Genomic DNA, 21,072 nt, shown 5'->3' on the forward strand with positions numbered 1-21,072 from the left:
TACATATGTACACACCCATGCAACTACCACACAGATAAAGGTAAAAAACATTTCCAACAAGCCAGAATTCTCTCATGCCCCTTTCCAGTCAATACCACCCACTGTTCTGATTAACCGCTATTCAGACTTCTGTCAACCTTAGGTAAGTTTTGCCTGTTTTTGAACTTCGTATAAAGGAAATGAAGCAGTATGTACTTTCGTATCTGGCAGCTTTTGCTCAACATCTTATCTATGAGATTCTTTCATATTGTTGCATGTAACTAGTTTGTGCAAAAAGCTTCTTATTTCTAAATGGTTTTCCATATTACAAATAAATCTTTGGAAGAAATGTGAGGCTAGAAGGAGTCTTACACAACTTCAAATCCCTGTCCTTTGATTTACAAATGAAGTATCTGACACTAAAAGATACTAAGTAGCTTGCATAGATAACTAATGGCCAAGTAACAGTCTGCTATGTCTTCACAGAGGCAGATCTATTGCAAACATTATTCTCAGTAAGCGTCATGCAGATAGTGTCTAAATTATACATAGAAAATGTGAATTATTTAAAATTACAGATTACTAGGGTACAAATTAATCCTGTTCACTATTGGGTTGTATACACATTTTGACAATGACATTTTTAGAACAGTTTCTTCTGTTTATCCAGATAAGGAAGTCATTGTCGTCATTCCCATTCACACAAGTCACAAAGCCCTACATTCAACAAAATGGAATTGATTTTCCCAGACTAAATCTTAAACACATTCTCCCTCACACGTGTGCAGGTGGGCTCACACTCACTCACACACACAAGCACACATACCCCACCTACAACAGCCTATGTGAAAACCACACATTTCCTAGGATATAATCATTCATCTCTATATCACCAAGTGAGTAATTGTCTCTCCACAGCCCTATTGTTCCCGAAATTCAAAATGTGGTTCTTGGAATTGACTGAATATAGCAAAACTGTATAGTAAGGAGAAAGGAGGAGACGGAAGGATGGTAAAGAACTGCCTTCAGTGGGCAGTGCAGTTTAAGCTTTGATACTGAGGACAGGAGGTAAGGCCTGGGGGGCCTGTGGATTTGTTTGTAGTTGTTTATGGATGGAACACATTAAGTAACAGAAGTATAAAGAAACGCCATTTCATCTCCGGGAATGTGGCAATCTGAGTATTTAGGCTAACCCTCTGGCTAAAAACAAATGAAAATACTGGATAAAAAGGATGCGGTCTTAAAAGCATCAAACTGCTATAAGAAAATGAGGAATCAGAAGGCTGAAATCCAAGACAGGGAAAAGCACTGGGAGCTCTGTTTACCCAATGGTATTTGCTGATCCTGGAAACTGAGCTGCAGTCTTGATGGGGAGCAGGAGAGGGCAGAAAACAAAGCTTGGAACTCAGCCCAGGTGGGGAGCCCAGGGAAACCCTCCCATATTAAGCTAGAACCTCCGAACCAGAAATACCTGCATCACATCTCCAGGCAACTCTATGGAGAGCTTCCGTGAGACTGAGGACAAGGGAGTGAGGTCGTGAAGAAGCGAAAGAAAACTTGTCCCTGGGAAGTTGTACCCACAGCCCGCTCTCAGCCCATCAGAGTACTTGCAACCCATATTTGCATAAATGGATGGTCAAGAACCGTCCAGCAGGAAATTTAGTTTGAGGTGGCTGTGGGTTCGCAGCACTCTTAGGCACCTGGCAGAAGGAAATGCAAAACGTTGGAGGAAGACATTTTTATCCTAGACCCCTGGGAACTACCTCTCCCTCTATTTAAAAGGGTACTGAACAGTGCCGTCAAAGAAAAGCAGCACATAACGAACCCAGCATGGACCGGAAGAAACAGAGCAAGACAGACCACCAAAATCTCCAGACTTCGGCCTCACCAGACATATATTATAAAACGACTACACTTACCGTATTTAAAGAAGTAAAAGGCAAGCTTAAAAACAGCTCCAGGAAACAGGAAAGTATAAAATGTATTCCACGAGATTTGAAAAGGAACAAACTAGGGGTTTTGGGATTCCCATCTGACTGACCCTGCTTGGCCTGACCCACCGCTGGTGAGTGGCGCCTGCGCCTTCAAGGGCCTACATCGCGCCGCACATGCGCACATGCCGGTGCTGGGACTGCGGAGGCGCATCGGAGCCTACCCAGGAGGCAGTGCGCAGTCTCCTCCAGGACGGCGCACTACCCACGCCTCAGGGGCGTGCTCACAGCGGGAGCCGCCATCTTGTAGTTTTTCGCGTTCTTCTTTTTCTTCCTCCGCTTTCTCCTCTCCTCCGGGCCCCAGTCAGACGGAGCCGTTTTGCTCAAGGTTGAGAGCTTGGGCCTGCGGTTTAAACTGATAAAAAGATAAGTTAACGGGAAAAAAGGAAGGAAAACAGACATAACTTGCTGGCTTGTCTAGAGTCACATGTACTTAGGTGACAATTTACAGAAAGTCAACTTTGCAAGTTGATGGACGACAACTGTTTTCAGTCTAAAAATAATTAAAAAATGGCAGAATTCTTTATGGAATGTGAAGTAGAAGAGCTGGAAGCATGACAGAAGAAAGTGAAGGAGGAGGAGGATGTTGAGCCCATCTTTGTTGGAAAGATACCAAGTTCAAAACCAGCGATTTCAAATGTTGTGAACAGAGTAAACGCCAGCTCACATTCGAGGGGAATAAAGAATGGAGCAGACAGCCGAGGTATTACTGCTACATTAAGCCTACAAGTCAACGCTGCACGAACCCAACAACAAATCCAGTGGCTGCTTCCCCAGTAAATTTTCATCTTTGATCTACATCTTCAGATAGTTCTGTTATGATTCAGTCTTTGTCTACACATGTAAGTCTTTCTGAAACTACAGTCATCTCAAGGATACATTGGATATTATTTATCAATATCAGTAATACCCAGTTAAAATTTTGGGTTATCCTGTAGAAGCATAATTGGCGTCAGAAAATATCACCATTTTATGATAGCTCACCCGGGAACTAACTACCCAGCCTGTTCATGAATCAGGTAGTATGCTTAAAATGAAGTGCTTAAACTTTTAAAATAATAATATGCTTAAATTAGACAGGTACAGTGTTGAATGCTGTGCTATCAAAACATGAATAAACTTTAATCAGTAATGAATATTGCATAATGGTACATTATTTAAGATTATAAACTAGGCCAAGTGTTCTTAGTTCTTAACTGGCAAAGTTGTAGCTTTTTATTCTGAAACCATGCTTTCATAGTTTAGGTTAAAGAACTCAAAAAAGTTTAGTTAATGGTAATAGTTAATATTTATTGAATTGTTGATATTTGTAAGGTTTTGAGCTAAATGCTATGCATAAATTAATCTCATTTAATTCTTAAATGTTCCTGTGAAGTAGGCACTACTATGATTATCTGTTGTTTTTTTTTCTGCTTTTTCTCCCCAAAGCTGCCCCCCACCCGCACCCCAGTACATAGTTGTATATTTTAGTTTTGGGTCCTTCTAGTTTTGACATGTGGGATGCCACCTCAGCATGGCCTGATGAGCAGTGCCATGTCCGTGCTCAGGATCTGAACCAGTGAAACCCTGGGCCACTGAAGCAGAGCAAGCGAACTTAACCACTAGGCTGGGGCTGGACCCCCCCCCCCCCCCACTTTTTTTTCCTGATTATCCTTAATTTATAGTTGAGGAAACTGAGGCTCACAGAGGTTAAATAATTCACTCAAAGTCACACAGCTGGCAACTGATAGATCGGGGGCTTCAATACATATTAATGTGTGGTTTATATGTATATGAATGCATACATCCGTTATATGTTGTATATAAATGTATACTTAAAAAAAAAAAAAAGGGCCGGCCCAGTGGTGTAGTGGTTAAGTTTGTGCACTTGGCTTGACAGCCAGTGTTCCAGGGTTAGATCTCAGGCACCGACCTAGCACTGCTTGTCAAACCATGCTGTAGGGGCATCCCACGTAAAATAGAAGGAGATTGGTGCAGGTGTTAGCTCAGTGACAATCTTCCTCAAGCGAAAAAAAACAAAAGAGGAAGATTGGCAATAGTTGTTAGCTCAGGGCCATTCTTCCTCTCACACACACACACACACACACAAAATGGAAGTATTGCCTTAGAGTGACAGTTTTCAAGGTATAGTCTTCAGTGCCCTGGGTTCTACTGAGACTCTCCTATAGGTTTGGGAGTCCACGTAATTATCATGGTAATACAAAGATACATTTGTCTTTTTCATCATATTGACATTTCCAGTGATGATGGAAAAGCAATGGTGGGTAAACTGCTGGTGCCTTAGTATGAATCAAGACAGTGGCACCAAGCTGTAGTAGTCATTTTTGTATTAGTCACCACCATGCACTCACAATAAACAATATTCCAGTTACACTCAATTTGCTTAATGAAGTATTAAAAATGTTACTAATTTTGTTAACTCTCTTCCCTTGAATATGTCTTTTCAAAATATTTTGTGTGATGAAATGGGTAGCAATGTGTAAAGCACTTCTGTGTCTGAAGTATCATGGTTATCTTGAAGAAAAACACTGATGTGATTGAACTATGAGCTAAACTACCTGCTTTTTTAAAATAGAAGACTACTTTTACTTGGAAAAAAGGAACAACTAGAACTTTGAGGAGCAGAAAACAAAATAACTGAAAGTAAAAACATATGATTGATTTAGCAACAGATATATACAGCTGAAGAGAGAATTAGGGGACTGGAAGATGAATCAGAAGAATTATCTAGAAGGCAGCAGGGAGAGATCCTTCCCACTGTTCTTCTTGAGAAAAGAAAATGTAAAAAAGAGGTTAAAACACGTGGTGGATAGAGTGAGAAAGTAAAGACCACCTCTGCGTATAATCAGAGTGCTAGGAGTGGTGAGAGAAAATAGGCAGAAGCAATATATTTGAAGAAATAATGCCAGAGTTTGCATGCATAGATCCCATTGGTTGCATCATAATGATAAAAAGTTTAGTTTACTAGAAATATGTAACAATTTAAAATTTATATATACCTAAAAGTCTGACCCTAAAATAGCTATATCTATATTTATCTACTTATATTTTATAAATTAACAGATTTACAAGAAAAAAATGTACAGATTCAAGAAGTATAACGAATACTGAGAAACATAAATAAATGTATATTTAATTTGTATTTCAAAATAGTTTTTGATTTAAAATTATATCATATTACGGCATAAAATCAACTACATAAAGAATATTTTAAACAAAGTCATAGAAAAATGATAGATTATTATAAAGAAATGACCAGTAGACTAACTCCTGACTTCTCCACAGCCACAACAGAAGCCAGAAGATAGTATAAACTTTACATGCTGAAAGAAAATAATTGATACCTTAAAATTTTATACAAGTGAAATATCTTTTAAGAATGAAGTAAAAGTTTTAAAAACAAAGCAATATAAAAACTAGAATTTTAGTCACTAGCAGATCTTCACTAAAGGACACGCTAACGGTTGTACTTTAAACAGAAGGCACATGAGCCCACCATGAAAGGTGTGAGTTGCAAGATGGAGTGAAGAACAGATAATGAATAAATAACTGAATCTAAATGAGTATTAACCATTTACAGCAATAATAAAAATGACTAATAGTAATAAAACTAAAAATTGAAAACTACATGATAGCAAAAATGTACAAATTAAGTAGGGAGGTTAATGGGGTTAAAGTGTCTTTCTTACTTTTTCTGAGAGAAGGGTAAAGATGTTAACTTTAAACTTCAACAAATTAAGTAGACATCTTACTCTCTAGGATAATCACTAGAACAGTAGAAACTGAGTGCGTAACTTATAATTAGCAGATGGAAAATAAAATTAATAAAAATATTCAGTCATCTAAAAGAAGGCAAAGAAAGAGGAAAAAAACCCAGGAGAGGAGGAACAATTAGAAAACACAGAATAAGATGATAATTTTAAGCCTATTAAGTACAAAAACCAAAAATGCTCTAATTCAAAAAAATAGCAGATTGGTTTAAAAAAACCAATGATATGCTATTTACAAGCAACATATCTAAAACATAAGGGTATTGAAAGAATGAATATAAAAAGTTGGAAAAATATATACCATGCAATATTAACCAAAAGAATAATGATATAGCTATATTAGTATCAGATGTAATAGACTTTAGACAGAGGTCAGTTCAATGATTAAAAATTTTGATTGACTAGGAAGATATAAAACTTTTAGATTATGTGAATTTAGTAAAATGACATCAAAATATGTGATATAAAAATTAACAGTTGTAGAAGGAGAAATAAAAACATTCACAATTATGATAGGCGATTTAAAGAAAATACTCCTCTCACTCACTGATAGAACAAGCTAACAAAGTATCAATAATGGATATGGAAGATTTAACCAATATGATTAACGAACTTGATATAACAGATATATGCAGAACACTGCAGTAAAAAGCTCAGAATACAATGTCTTTTCAAGCAAATATGGAACATTTAAGAAATTGATCATTTACCAGACCTTAAATCACTTGTCAGTGAATTTCAGAGGACTGAAATGTCAAAAGACTTTATTCTTTTTGACTACAGTGCATTTAAGCTAGAAATCAATAACAAAAAGATAACTAGAAAATCTCATGTATTTGGGATAAATAACTCACGCATTAAAGGAAAAGTCATAATAGAAGTTCAGAAACTATTTTGAATTGGACAGTAACAAAAATGCTACATATTGATACATATGGGATGCAGATAAAACAGTCCTTTGGAGGGAAATTTATGGTGTTTTATAGCTTATATTTAAAAAGAAAAATCCTGGAAATTAATAAGTTAGACATCTGTCTCATGAAGTTTGATAAAGGGAAATACAATAATCTAGAAGAGTGTACAAAGAAGGAAATGAGTATAAATGAGAGAAATTGGTAGTAAACATATACAGTATTCACAAAGTCTAAATTTTTTTTTTGAAAAAATCTTACACATTTACAAATGTCTAACAAGGCTGGTCACAGAAAAATGATAAAAGGCACATGTAATCAATCTAAGGAATGAAAAAGAGGATTGCATAATAAATGGTACCTAAAAAGGTAAGAAGTTATAAAAAATTTATGCTAATGAATTTGAAAATTTAGTTGAAATAGAAAAATTATTAGAAAATATAACTCAGCAATTGTTGTTATTACATGCCCTCAAGATGGCTGTGACTCCTGGCTATCCTATGAATGAGTGATGGTCACAGCGTCCTGTCCTCAACAGCCCTGCTTAGCTCCTACCTATGACTTCCTTTATGGAGTCAATCCATCTCATATTTGGTTTTCCTCTTTTTCTCCTGCCTTCCCAGCATTGTTGTCTTTTCCAGAGAATCCTGCCTTCTCATTATTTGCCCAAAGTGGACTCCTCATTTTTATCATTTTTGCCTCTTATGATAGTTCAGGCTTAATTTGCTCTAGGACCCACTTGTTCGTATTTCTGGCAGTCCAGGGTATCCGGAGACCTCTCCTCCAACACCAAATTTCAAATGAATTCATTCTTTTGCGGTCAGCCTTCTTTACTGTCCAGCTTTCGCACCCATACATGGTAATCAGGAATACGCGGGTATGGATAATCTTGGCCTTGATCTTTAATGACACTTTCTTACACTTGACGATCTTTCCTAATTCTTTCATTGCTGCTCTTTCAAGGCTCAGTCTTGATTTCTTGGCTGCATCTCCATTTAAATTGATGACTGAACCAAGATAAACAAAATCTTTTGGGGCCAGCCCCGTGGCTGAGTGGTTAAGTTTGCACGCTCTGCTTTGGCAGCCCAGGGTTTTGCCAGTTCGAATCCTGGGTGCGGACATGGCACTGCTCATCAAGCCATGCTGAGGTGGCATCCCACATGCCACAACTAGAAGGACCCACAACTAAAAATACACAGCTATGTACCGGGGGGCTTTGGGAGAAAAAGGATAAATAAAATCTTTAAAAAAAATCTTTTAACAGTTTCAATGTTTTTATTGTCTATGTTAAGGTTGTGTAGTTCTTCTATTGTTAAGATTTTTGTCTTCTTGATGTTCAAATGCAGTCCTGCTTTGGCACTTTCTTCTTTCACTTTTGTCAGAAGTTGTTTCAAGTCATTTCTGCTTTCTGCAATAGGATGCTCTCATCTATTTCTTGCATTGTTGATATTTCTTTCACCAATTTTCACTCTCTCTTCATCTGAGTTTAGCCTAGTCTTTCATATAATATGTTCTGCACACAGATTAAATAGATAGATAAAATGTGCCTTTGTCAGACACTTTGCCTATAGGAAACCATTCTGTCTCTCCACATTCTGTTGTGACAGTGGCTTCTTGTCCACAATGCAGGTTATGCATCAGGAGAATCAAATCCTGAGGCATCCTCGTTTCTTTCAGAGCAGCCCGTAGCTTTTCCTGATCTACACAGTCAAAAGGTTTAGTGTAGTCTAAAACTTCTCCTGCAATTCTTTGGAGCACTCCAGTAGCCAATTAATAGTCGTAATTAGATCTCACATGCTTCTCCCTTTAAAAATACAGCTTGGACATCAGGGGTTTCTTGCTCCATATGAAGTAAAAGATTTTGTTGCAGGACCTTTAGCATCATTTTACTTGCATGGGAAATTAGAACAATGGTCTTATAGTTACTGCACTCCTTGGTGTCTCCTTTCTTGGGGATTGGGGGATATATTGAGCATTTCCATTCTGTAGGCCATTGTTTTGTTTTCCACATTTGTTGGCATATTCTTGTTAGGATTTTCTTTCAGATTCAGTCTCTGTGGCTTGAAATAATTCTATCGATATCCCATTTACCCCTGGTGACTTATTTCTACCCAGTACTTTCACATCAGCTTTTATTTTGCTTTCTAAAATTACAGGTTCTTCCTCATAGGAATCTTCTTCAAAGGAATCTGTTATCCCTTTGTCTCTTCTGTATAGATCTTCAGCATACTATTTATTTCTTTCTTTTACTTTCTGATCAGATCGTGTGCTTCCGTGTTGATCATTCAGCATTCCTAATCTAGGTGAAAGGAGAGTCCCATGCTGCATAACACGCACAATTGGAACATGGAACGTGAGAAACGTGAACCAAGGTAAACTGGAAATTGTAAAGCAAGAAAGGGAACTCACCAGTACTGATTCTCAAATAAGTAGAAAACCTAAAGATTATCATAATCTTTAAAACATTCAATTGATAGTAAAATAAATCTTTCATAAAAGAAAATGCCAGGCCTGGTGGCTTCATTGGCTCGTTTTTTCAACCATTAAAGGAAGAAAAGTTTCACTCTCATGTAAATTTTTCTAGAGAATATAGAAAGAAATGACAATCACTAGTTTTTTATGTTTTTTAAATGAGGCTTACATAGTCTCAATACCAAAACACAGCAAGGGTATGAGAAAGACAAATTACAGGCTTATTTCACTCATAATATAGATGCAGAAATTTTTTAAAAATATCCAATAGCAAATTAAATCCAATGATCTTTGAAATCATTTCTATATCATGACCAAGCATCTTTCCAGGAAAGCAAGTTTGGCTTAAGTTATAACATCAATTAGCTTAATTCACCACATTAACAGATTAAAGGAGAAAATTATATTATCATTTCAATAGATGCACTAAAAACACAGGGGCCTTTTGCGGTAGTTATAATATACTATTTTTGATCTGGGTGGTAGTTATAGGAAGTGTTTGCTCTAGAATTATTTGGAAGAGTGTACATAAATATTTTGTGAACTTTTTGTGTGTATGTTTCACAATAATAAAGAAAGCCCTAAGCTGTTTATATTTTCTTGAGTATATTTGAAAAAAAGTTGTAGAGGAAAGATATTTTAGAGTGGTGTGAATAGATTCAAGAATAGAGACAGAGAAAGATCATTCTGGAATTGGAACATCTTGAAAACAGCATGGAAGTGGGAAAACATGCTTCTTTGAGTCCTCTCAGTAGTACCCATATCCTTTAGGAGAAGGTGGGGAATTGGTGGGAAATAAGGCAGTTATATAGGTTAGGGATATATCATGTGAGATCTTCCTAGACTTGAAACTGTTTTGAAATTATTCTTCAATTAAAAAAAAAAAACCCGAAACTGTTTTGAGATACATGGTCTTCTACAAAGCACACCTATGGATTTGAAAGGAAACATGACCATAGTTGTGTCCTTGTTAGCATCAGAAAGAATAAGAAAAAATTTCAACGTCTTAACATGCTATTCTTTGTTTACACTACCTAACAGGAAGTGGATAGTTGGCGATTTCCCCATTTGATTTATTTAATTACAGATGAATCATTTGGTTTAACTTATTGTTTTGACGTAGGAAATAATCATGTCTAATATTTATAGATTTCTTAATATGTATCTGGCACTTTTGACCACTGTGCTGTGTTGCCTAGCAGAGCTTCTTGGGGCAAAAGGAGACACCCCTCTGGACTTTCTTGCCTATTTTCATTTTCATTTTCATTTTGGTTGAGCATGGCTTACATAAAGCACCCGCCCCCCCCCCCCCCCCCCAATTGCCCTGCAACTAAACACTTTTCAGCTTGGCACTGAGCCACTTACTTTTGTCAGGTCATAGTGTCTTGTCTTATTTCTACTGAACATTATCCAGTATTTTTGTGTGTGGGGCGGGGAGGGACTGTTTTTCTATTTTAAAGAAGCTTCTTTTTTTTTTACTTTGAAAGAGTTAGGGGCCCTGCACAAGTTAGTGTCATACGTCAGTTTAGTTAATGTGGTCTTGATTCTAGCATCCAAATCTTTGATAACCTATTTTGGGTTGAGTAAGACAGTGTTGAATTCTAAATTTGTCTCCACCTTATAAGCTAATTTGACCTGAGGCAAATTACTGACTTCTCTGAATCTTAAGTTTTCTCTTCTATAAAATGAGAAAAATAATTCTTACGTAAGCCTAGCACAGAATGTGACAAAACACAATTATCATTGAGTGGTGGTAGTAGTAATACTAGTAGTTATTATTTGCACTAGGAAATATGCCAAGAAATGCAATGAGCAGACAAAGAAGGACTACATTTATGCTCTGCCTCTTGAATTCTCCCCACATCCAGCAAGCAGGATCATCTGGCCACATAGTGACTATACAGTGGTAACCAAGAGAGGTTCTTCTCTCTGGTTGAAAGCACCAGCCTGGGCATCAGGCAGTCCTGGGTTCAAATCCTTACTCTGCCATTTAGTAGCTGTGTGACCTTTAGCTAGTAACTTAACCTATCTCTAAAAAGCTTTGAATATTAAGTGCAATTCTGTGTGTAAATGGCACAGCAGAGTGGCTGATGTAATTAATTATTCAGTAAATGGTTATTATTATTTTCTTCAGGAATCTCCAGGAACTATTTCTCCAATAGTTCAATTAATCAAGAATATAAGGATCTAGAAATAATGATGTAGAAAATCCCTCCCTTTCAGTGTCTGACCCTGATGGATCCTATTTGCAGACTGTGGATTCGGTTAGCTCAGAAAGGAGAGAAGGGGAGTATCAGAAGCAACCCTTGTATGTCATTATTGTCATTGTTTCTTTCCGATCTCTCTTTTTTCGGCATCAAAAGCAAGCTCTGTTGGCAGAGCCAGTGCTGGTTGAAGGTAGCACTTTCTTTATTCTAAAGAGGATGGCAGTGGGAGGTGGGAGGTAGGAGGATGGACATTAAGGACCAAGTTATTTATTTATTTTTATTGCGCACAACATAAAATTTAACATTTTAATCATTTTTGTTAAGTGTGCAGTACAGTAGTTTAACTATATGCACATGGTTATACAACGGATCTCTAAGACTTTTTCATCTTGTGAAACTGATACTCTATACTCATCAAACACTCTCCTTTCTTCACATCCGCCAGCCCCTGGCAACCATTCTCTTTCCTATTTCTAAGAGTTTTATTACTTTGGATGCTTCATGTAAGTGCAGTCATGCAGTGTTTGTCTTTTTGCAGTGGGCTTATTTCACTTAGCATAATATCCTCAAGGTTTATCCATATTATAGTATATGATAGGATTTTCTTAGTTTCATAGGTCTATTTTAAACTTTTTGTGGAACTTCTATACTGTTTTCCATGGGGGTTATACCATTTTACATTCTAACAGTGCTCAACAGTTTGCAGGGGTCCCAATTTCTCCACATCCTTGCCAACACCAGTTATATTCTATTTTTATTTATTTATTTACTTATTTTTTTTTATAAAGGCCATCCTAAAGGGTATGAGGTGATATCTCATTGCAGTTTTGATTTGTATTTCTCTTGTGATTTCTGGTGTAGAGCATCTTTTCATATGCTTATTGGCCACTTGTATCTCTTCTTTGGAGTCCTTGTCCATTGTTTTAATTGGGTTACTTGTTTGTTTGTTGTTGACTTCTAGGACTTCTGCTTATTAACCCCTAATCAGGTATGTATTTGTAAATATTTTCTCCCATTCCGTAGGTTGCCTTTCATTTTGTTGATTATTTCCTTTGCTGTATAGAAGTTTTTAAGTTTGATATGGTCCTATTTGTGTGTTTTTGCTTTTGTTTGTGCTTTTAGTGTCATATCCAAGAAGTCATTACCAAATATAATGTCATGAAGCTTTCCCCCTATGTTTTCTTCTAGGAGTTTTGTGTTTTCAGGGCTTATATTTAGTCCTTTAATCCATTTTGAATTAATTTTTGTATATGATATAAAGTAAGAGTCAGACTTCCTTCTTTTGCATGTGGGTATTCAGTTTTTCCAGTACCCTTTGTTGAAGAGACTATCCTTTCCCCATTGTCTAGCCTTGGCACCTTTGTCAAAGATCATTTGGCCATATATGTGAGGATTTCTTTCTGGGGTCTCTATTCTCTTCCATTGTCTACATGTCTGTCTTTATGCCAGTACCATACTGTTTGGTTACTGTAGCTTTGTAATATGTTTCAAAATTGGGAATTAAGAGGCCTTCAGTTTTGTTTTTCTTTTTCGAGATTGTTTTGGCTATTCAGAGTCCTTTGAGATGCCATATGAATTTTAGGATGGTTTTCCTATTTCTGCAAAAAAACACCTTGGGATTTTGATAGGGATTGCATTGAATTTGTAGATCACTTTGGATAGTATGAATATTTTAACAATATTGAGTCTTCAATCCAAAATCATGGGCTGTTTTTCCATTTATTTGTATTTTTACTTTAATTTCTTTCAGGAATATTTTGTAGTTTTCAGTGTACACATCTTTTGCTTCTTTGGTTAAGTTTATTCCTAAGTATTTTATTCTTTTTGGTGCTATTGCAAATGGGATTGTTTTCTTAGTTTGCTTTTCAGATTATTCATTGTTCGTGTATAGAAATGCAACTGATTTTTGTGTGTTGATTTTGTATCCTGCAACTTTGCTGAATTCACTTATTGGTTATAACAGTTTTTCTCTGAACTCTTTGGATATTTCTGTGTATAAGATCATGTCATCTGTAAACATAGATAATTTTACTTCTTTTCCAATTTGGATGTCATTTACAATTTTTTTTGCCTAATTGCTCTGGCTAGAACTTCCAGTATTATATTGAATAGAAGTGGTAAGAATAGGCATCTTTGCTTTGTTCCTGATCTTAGAGGAAAAGCTTTCAGTTTTTCACCATTGAGTATGATGTTAGCTATGGGTTTTCCATATATGGCCTTTATTTTGTTGAGGTGGTTTCTTTCTCTAGTTTTTTGAGTGTTTTTATCATGAAAGGGTGTTGAATTTTGTCAGATGCTTTTCTGCATCAGTTGAGATGATCATGTGGTTTTTGTCCTTTATTCTATTAATGTAACATATTACATTTATTGCTTTTTGTATGTTGAACCATCCTTGCATTATAGGAATAAATCCCACTTGTTTATAGTGTGTAATCCTTTTAATGTGCTAGTTTGGTTTGCTAGCATTTTGTTAAAGATTTTTGCATCAATATCCATGAGGGATATTGGTCTATAGTTTTCTTTTTTTGCAGTATCTTTGTCTGGTCTTGGTATCAAGGTAATGTCGGCCTCATAAAATCAGTTCAGAAGTGTTCCCTTTTAAATTTTTGGAAGACTTTGAGAAGGATTGGTGTTAATTCTTTAAATTTTTGGTAGAATTCTCCAGTGAAGACATCTGGCTTTGTTCAGAGGTTTTTGACTACTCATTCATTCTCCTTACTAGTTGTAGCTCTGTTAAAATTTCTATTTCTTTATAATTCAGTCTTGTAGGTTGTATGTTTCTAGGAATTTGTCCATTTCTTTTAGATTATACAATTTGTTAGCATATAATTATTCATAGTAGTCTCTAAAGATCATTTTTATTTCTGTGACATCAGTTGTAATGTCTCCTCTTTCGTTTCTGATTTTTATTTGTCTTCTTTTATTCTCAGTTTAGCTCAGGGTTTGTCAATTTCATTCATCTTTTCGAAAAACTCTTAGTTCCAGTGATTTTTTTCTATTTTTTTATTCTCTTTCATTTATTTCTGCTTTAATTTTTTTTATTTCCTTTGGTCTGCTAACTTTCAGTTCAGTTTGCTCTTCTTTTTCTAGTTCCTTGAGGTATAAAGTTAGGTTGTTGATTTGAGACCTTCTTTCTTTTTATATCTAAGTGTTTACGACAGTAAACTTCCCTGTTATAGTACTGCTTTTGCTGTGTCGTATAAGTTTTGGCGTGTTGTGTTTTCATTTTCAGTAAGGAACAAGTTATTAAAATAATCGGGGCCTGGGACATAATTCTCCAGTAGAACTAAATAATTAAGCCATACTCAATTATTGTGATTTTCCCAATAAAAATGTGCTCTCATTATGTATCTATCATCTGTCAATCATCTATATAAATATCTCTCTGTTTATCTATTTCTGGAGTGTATGTTTAAGATTACCTACTACAGCATCCTTATTTTCTAGAGGAGGATTCTAAGCCCCAGAGAGATAAGTGTCTTGCCTGAGATCTAATAGCCAATTACTTCCAGGGGTCTAAGGGCTCCAGACTTATTCGGAGAGCCTATGCATCCTATAGACTGAAAATACACTTAGAATGCAGAAGGCCTCAGGAGACCTTTCTTGGGAAATGATAGGTAAGGAGATTAATATTTCAATTTGTACTCTTGTCAAATATTAAAGATTTGGGAGTCTCTTAGCTGATCATCTTTTGTACTCTTCATTACACAGTGGTGTTTCTCTCCTCTATACCTGCTCATTTGTAACTTTTGGCTTTATCAGTGCAGTGCAGGTGGGGGTTGGGAGTCTTATTTAGAACGTGCTAACAGAGAAGGTGATGGAGCAATTCGGATAGTTTCTGCAGCAAGGCTCTAGCTGGTCTGAGGCCACGATTTCCCTGCACCAGAGAGGCATGAGTGAGGCTGACTAATATGAGAAGCTCTGAGGAAATATGCTCTGTCAGTGAGAAACTTTTCTAACACATCAGGCTTTTCCCTAGTTCTTGTCCATTTCTCAGAGAGTTGTGGGGAGGAGGGGAGGCAGTGAAATGATACTTCTTTTTAGGGCAATCAAAAAGAGCAAGGGAAGGAGAAATTTAAATGTTTGCACTATTTTAAATAAGTAACATCCTCCTCATCATAATCATTGTCATAAATAGTATCTGTTATAGGGGCAGATGTGCCAGGCATCTTTCTGGGTACTTTGCATACATTAAATGAGATCATTTAATTCTCACAAGAGTTCTGCAGGGTAGGCGTTATTGTCTCCATTTTACAGATGAGAAAACTTTGGCTCAGAAAGTTTAAACAGGTTGCTTAAGGTCACTCAGCTAGTGTATGTCAAAGCCAGGCTAGCTCTGTTTACAGTCCTTGCTAGATGGTGAAACTTAACTTGTACATAAAGTGATAATAGTCCCCCCAAACGCATTTTATATTCTGGACTTTTTTCTTTCAAGGACTTTGCTTGTCCACAGAGCCATGAGATCACCATGTGAGTATAATAAAATAATAGAATGGATTTTTTCAGTATGACTTATGGAAATCATTGCCATGTAGTTGTACATTGCATACTTTTCAGAGATGTGTTTCAATTTTTACAAACACTTTTATGGTCTTAATGATAGGTCCCTTAAATCGTCAAAATTTTCATAACTTTATTTGAATTCTTTGCATGTTCTTGCTGGCCAGTGGTGATACTGCAGACCTTCTGAAGGACTAACCCCCTCACTTATTGCTTTGCTCTTTTCTTTGGATACCTTATCTTCTTGATTCTATTCCAAATGTCTGCCTTGATCTTTAATTACAGCCCTCCATGGACTTGTCATAGCCAGGCTCATCCTGCACCTAGCTTCATCAGCTTTGCACTCCTGTCCCAGTCTTCATCACTATTACTCATTTCCCTTGGCACAATCTGTCTGTTCTCAGCTCTGAGTTTATTGCCAGTTAAAGGAGGCTCCCTATTGATAGAGCCCTCTGTTTCACTTCACCTCTCCTCTGAAATCACATGATGATCCTCTCTTTGCATATGTTATTTTCTATTGTATTATTGAATTCCTATATGTAGAAAATATTTGCATTTGGAATTTGCTTAAATATGCACACATACATTTGGTAAAAACCCATTGGATATAAAGAGAGTTTAGGTGTTCTGCCAAGTGTTTTAAGTCATGATTTAGTCAACCTCTGTTACATACAGTAATACCCTGATTAATAGGCACAGGGATCTTAAGCCATAAGACACCTCCTTAGACCCCAAAGTTAGAGGAACTGACATAGCATGAAAAGATCTAAAGATCTACATTTAAAAACTTTTTTTAAAGCCTTCAGATAACAAGCTTAGTAAGTCACCTTGAAATACTTTACCTATGTCAATCACAGCCAACAAGAATCACAATGCAGGGATCGCTAGCCTAATGTATGGGAACAGTAAAATATTTATTATCTGCAGAGTTCAGTTTACATTGTTAACCTACTTCTCTGTCATTTCTCAAGAACTTCTGAAATTCTTGGCCTTTCAAATTTTGGAAAGAGCTGTTTTGATCTTAGAACAACAACAAAACAAACACTGCTTTAGCCTCTCCTTTCAGTTTATTCTGCTAATTGAGCATTTATCGACCACCCAGGACAGTTATACACAGATCAAAGAGCTCAGCCATGCACTTCCAAAAGCTTTTGAAGTCCCTTCATTATGCAAAATGGTTAAAGTGAAAGTGCTCATTTCCTGGGTATGGTAAGAGTTGGGTGTAACTGCAACTTTAATTTCAACTTTCCACTTTCTTACAGTCATAGCACTGGGGTATAAGCTTGGCAATGTAAATTAGTGGAAAACCTCCAAACTGGTAGTCCAAGCATACTGGCTTTGCCACTGGCTGGCCACCTGACCTGAGCAAATTTCTTTGCCTCATAATTTCTTTGGGCCTCAGTTTCTTCTTCTGGCAAGAGAGAGGCTTATCTAAACCAACCCATACAATTCTTAGTTGCTCTTATATCTTTATTATGTGTCTACATGATGCACACACATTCACAATATTTACGCAACGTGCAAGTGCCTTTAGATGCACATAAAAGAGGGTGCAGCACTTTAAATAAACTTGATAACTCAGAATTAGATCATGACTCTTACTTTGCAGAAATGATTCTTTCCAAAATGATTCATTATGTGATTCCCTTAAGTCACAAGTAGGAAATATGTGACCCTAGACAGATTTATGCACTTAATTTTATTCAGCTAATGGGGTAAATATTTTATATGCTTGCAATTACTAAATCACAAAATAGCCTTAAAAAATTTAGTGGCAGGACCTAAAAGAGAACAGGAAAAGGCTGATACTCTGATAATTTGTTTCTCTGCCTTATTTCAGTTTTATTCTTCTTCCTTTCTTTATCTTTTTCTATTAAATGACTGGTATAAATACTTGTAATATATAACTTTAATAAAATTTTTTTCTGATTATAAAAATAGCAAATGCTCATTGTGGAATATTTGGAAAAAATGGAAAAGATGGCAGAAAGAAGAAGAAAATCACTCAAATTCCAACAAAGTAATTGCTGTTAATATTGTGGTATATTTTCTCCCGTGCATCTTTATATAGATAGAATCATACCTTTTTTTTGCTGCTTTTTTTTATTCAACATCACAGCATAAGAGATTTTCTATGTTGTTAAAAATTCTTGGTAAATGTAATTTTTAAGGTTATTTAGCATTCTGTCATATAGCTATGGCATAATTTACTTAACCACTTTCTTACTGTCGGCCATTTAATTACTTTCAATTTTTCACTATTATAAATGATGCTGCAGTGAACATTTTGGTTATAAAGCTTTTCTGTCTGTATTTTACATTATTTCTTTAGGATAGATTCCCAGAAATTGAATTACAGTTCAAAGATATGAACGTTTTTAAGGCTCTTGATCCATGATGCCAAATGGTTTCCCAAAATGGTTTTTATCCATTTTCACTCCCTGCAAATTGTGAGAGTGCCTGTTTCTACCATATCCTTGGCTGCTCCCCTCTAAAAGCTAAATAAAAAATGTTTATGATTTGGTAGGTAAAAATTATACTCTACTGCTATGTTTTTATTTCTGTAATTACTAGTGATATTGAACTATTTTCCATGTTTGTTAATCATCTCTGGTTTCTCTTTTGTGAATTTTCTCACATCTACAGTCTATTTTAAATTCTTTATTATATTTATGAGTATAATTTTGTGCCATCGCTATATAAATCAGATGAATACAAACCCTCTTCTTCCTTTAAAAATGTCATATTAAGTTGTTTTTTGGTTATTCTCTGCTGATTTTTTTTCTATCATTCATTAGTTTTTCAAAATCATAGTTTTAAATGGCAAGCTGTCATGATGTGCCTCTGAGTAGATGGCTTTTAAATATATGTGGAATAAACTTATAGAATTGCGTTTTATGTCTGGCTTTTCAGGCACATGTCTATTAAATAAAGTGAGATATGCTCGTGCTTATCTTTTCACAGATTTCCAGGTAGCTGTGTGGGGTTCGAAATCTTCTTAAGTTTTTACAGTTTGTCATTAGTTAATAATGATTAAATAAATAATTTAATGAATGTTTTTCATCTAATATTTTGGTATATCTCTTCCCTTGTTTCTGTGGATTTTTTGATTTGGAATCACAAGTTTTTCATGTTGCTCTTTTCATTTGATATCACAATTTAAGGATTTTTCTGTTACTAAAAACTCTTTTGGAAATATTATTTTTAATGGTCTCTGCTACCTACCCCCCACTCCCACCATCTGTCTTCTGTATCATTCTTCACCAGCATAGGAAAAACAGGAACACAAATTTCTTTGGTAGTTGGCTGTATGATTAGAAATCAATGTGTGCACAGGCCCCATGAATATTTTATTGATAACAGTGGTGAAATAGAGTGTGTTCACTCTTTTAAAATATGGCTGCTCAGATGTAATTAAAAAGCTGTTCAAAAAAATTTAATCAAATTTATTTGTACAATAGCACTTAGATATGGACCAAGTGCTAGTCACTGATCAAGGTAGATCAAGTAATTTGAATATTGAACAAAGCCCAGAACCAAATGAACAATTCTCAAAGGATGAGGGGTTGTTTTTGGTCAGGTCATAGCTCAGCTCTGACTCAGTCATCTCCCTAATGACTGTTACTCTGAGCTTTGAGTCCACTAGTTCCATGAAAGAGAGTGTACTTTTAGGATGTCAGGTGAATCAGTTTAGAACAAGTTTTAGGATGCATTCTCTAAAACCAGTGATATTATATCTTCTGGGGGTGCTAACTGGAAAACCTTCACTCCCCTAAAGTCTAAAGTCCTCAAAAGAATTGTATGATTAATGTGGACCACAGCTGGTCCTTGGAACTCTTGTTGGAAGTTCTGGAGCCCCCTCCATATTCTCATGGATCACAAGGCTTTTGAGAGTATTTTGTATTTACAGGGAGAAGCCTCTTTATCAAAAGTGGCAGTCTCTGCCTTGCCTTTCCCACTTCTGCAGAACCAAGAGGAGTAAACAATTTGTTGGAGAGTAGAGAGAATGGGAAGTACAGCTTCCCCCGGCCTGTGCACTGTTTCGGTTCACAGTGCCTGGGAATTTTGGGCCCTCACCAGCCCCCTGGATCACTTTGGAAATTTCGTTTATTCCATTCCCAACAAAGGAAGGATAAATCTAGCCTATGCAATGTTTCCTTTATGAGAACTGAAAATTGTTTTTAAAATGATATTCTGTATAAAGAGACTAGGACTAGAGAACCATGAGAATATTTTATTGAATCTGACATACAAGCATAAAATACAAATTAGAACTGGGCCATTGGGAGGTGGAACTTCTGATTCCTTTCTTCCCCTATGTTATTATAGCCCTGAATGAAAACCCTTTCTGAGAGTTAATTTAAGGATCTCACCTTGCTTCTTTGGGACAGTTGTGTTTAGCCTATGAAATTTCAGTTCAATTCATTTAACAATTATTTATATGAGAGTCACTGGAATGGTTTCATTGAGTTTGAATCTGGCCTCTATCATTTTTTAACTGTAAGATCTTGGACAAGTATTGCTGTCATGAGGGACCAATGATGTGCCCATGTTGAGTGCTGAGCATGGTGCCTGGTGCAAAATAAGTGCTAAGTAAATATTAGTTCTTGTCATTATTTTTATTAGATTGTACCCTTCTAAAGGACAAGGTTTATCTTACCTTTGTATTTTTGACATCTTTGAAGAGTGCCTTTTACGTAGTAGGGAAATAATTGTTGGATTTGATTTGTTTCTTTAATAGCTTTTCTTGGGTTGAAGCAAGTCTTTCTCTCCTTGTAGCTTTGATGGTGGTTATGTTGATGATGATGGTGGTGGCTCTGGCAACATCTGTAAGATAACATGTAATTTACTATTCTGAGGTTAAATAGAGGATGTGCTTTTGCAGTTGCCAGTCTGACACCTTTTGCCAGCACCCTTGTAAATTTCACTTTAAAAAGCTTTGTAAACTGCATTGTTTTAAAAAGAAACATTGTGTGGCTGCATCTGTACAGTAGGTGAGAACATTTAAATTTAGAATTACTAAGGAGACTGTCAGATTCCATGAGGTTAAGAATAAAATTCCAAATTGGCAATGAGGTAGTGTGATCCTCATTGTGTTTGTAGCACACCTATTGAAAGATACTAAATAATGCCTTGGAATGACCATTATAGGTTTAAATGTAATTCAGTGGAGCCTGTAATTTTCTCAGGGCTTTGAAATTCAGTGAAGTTACAAGCTGGTCAGGATCTTGAAGGGAGGAGG

The 21,072-nt window shown here is 36.1% G+C and overlaps 1 protein-coding gene and 1 pseudogene across 1 annotated transcript in view; both read left to right on the forward strand.

The window, feature by feature from the left end:
• The window catches only part of GRIN2B (glutamate ionotropic receptor NMDA type subunit 2B), a 400,440-nt gene that overhangs the window by 71,397 nt on the left and 307,971 nt on the right, over positions 1-21,072 (forward strand). The window lies entirely within an intron of this gene.
• Positions 2,442-2,984, forward strand: LOC124241158 (zinc finger protein 280D-like; annotated as a pseudogene).

This window comes from Equus quagga, chromosome 1, assembly GCF_021613505.1.
Source record: "Equus quagga isolate Etosha38 chromosome 1, UCLA_HA_Equagga_1.0, whole genome shotgun sequence".
NCBI classification, from domain to species: Eukaryota; Metazoa; Chordata; class Mammalia; order Perissodactyla; family Equidae; genus Equus; species Equus quagga.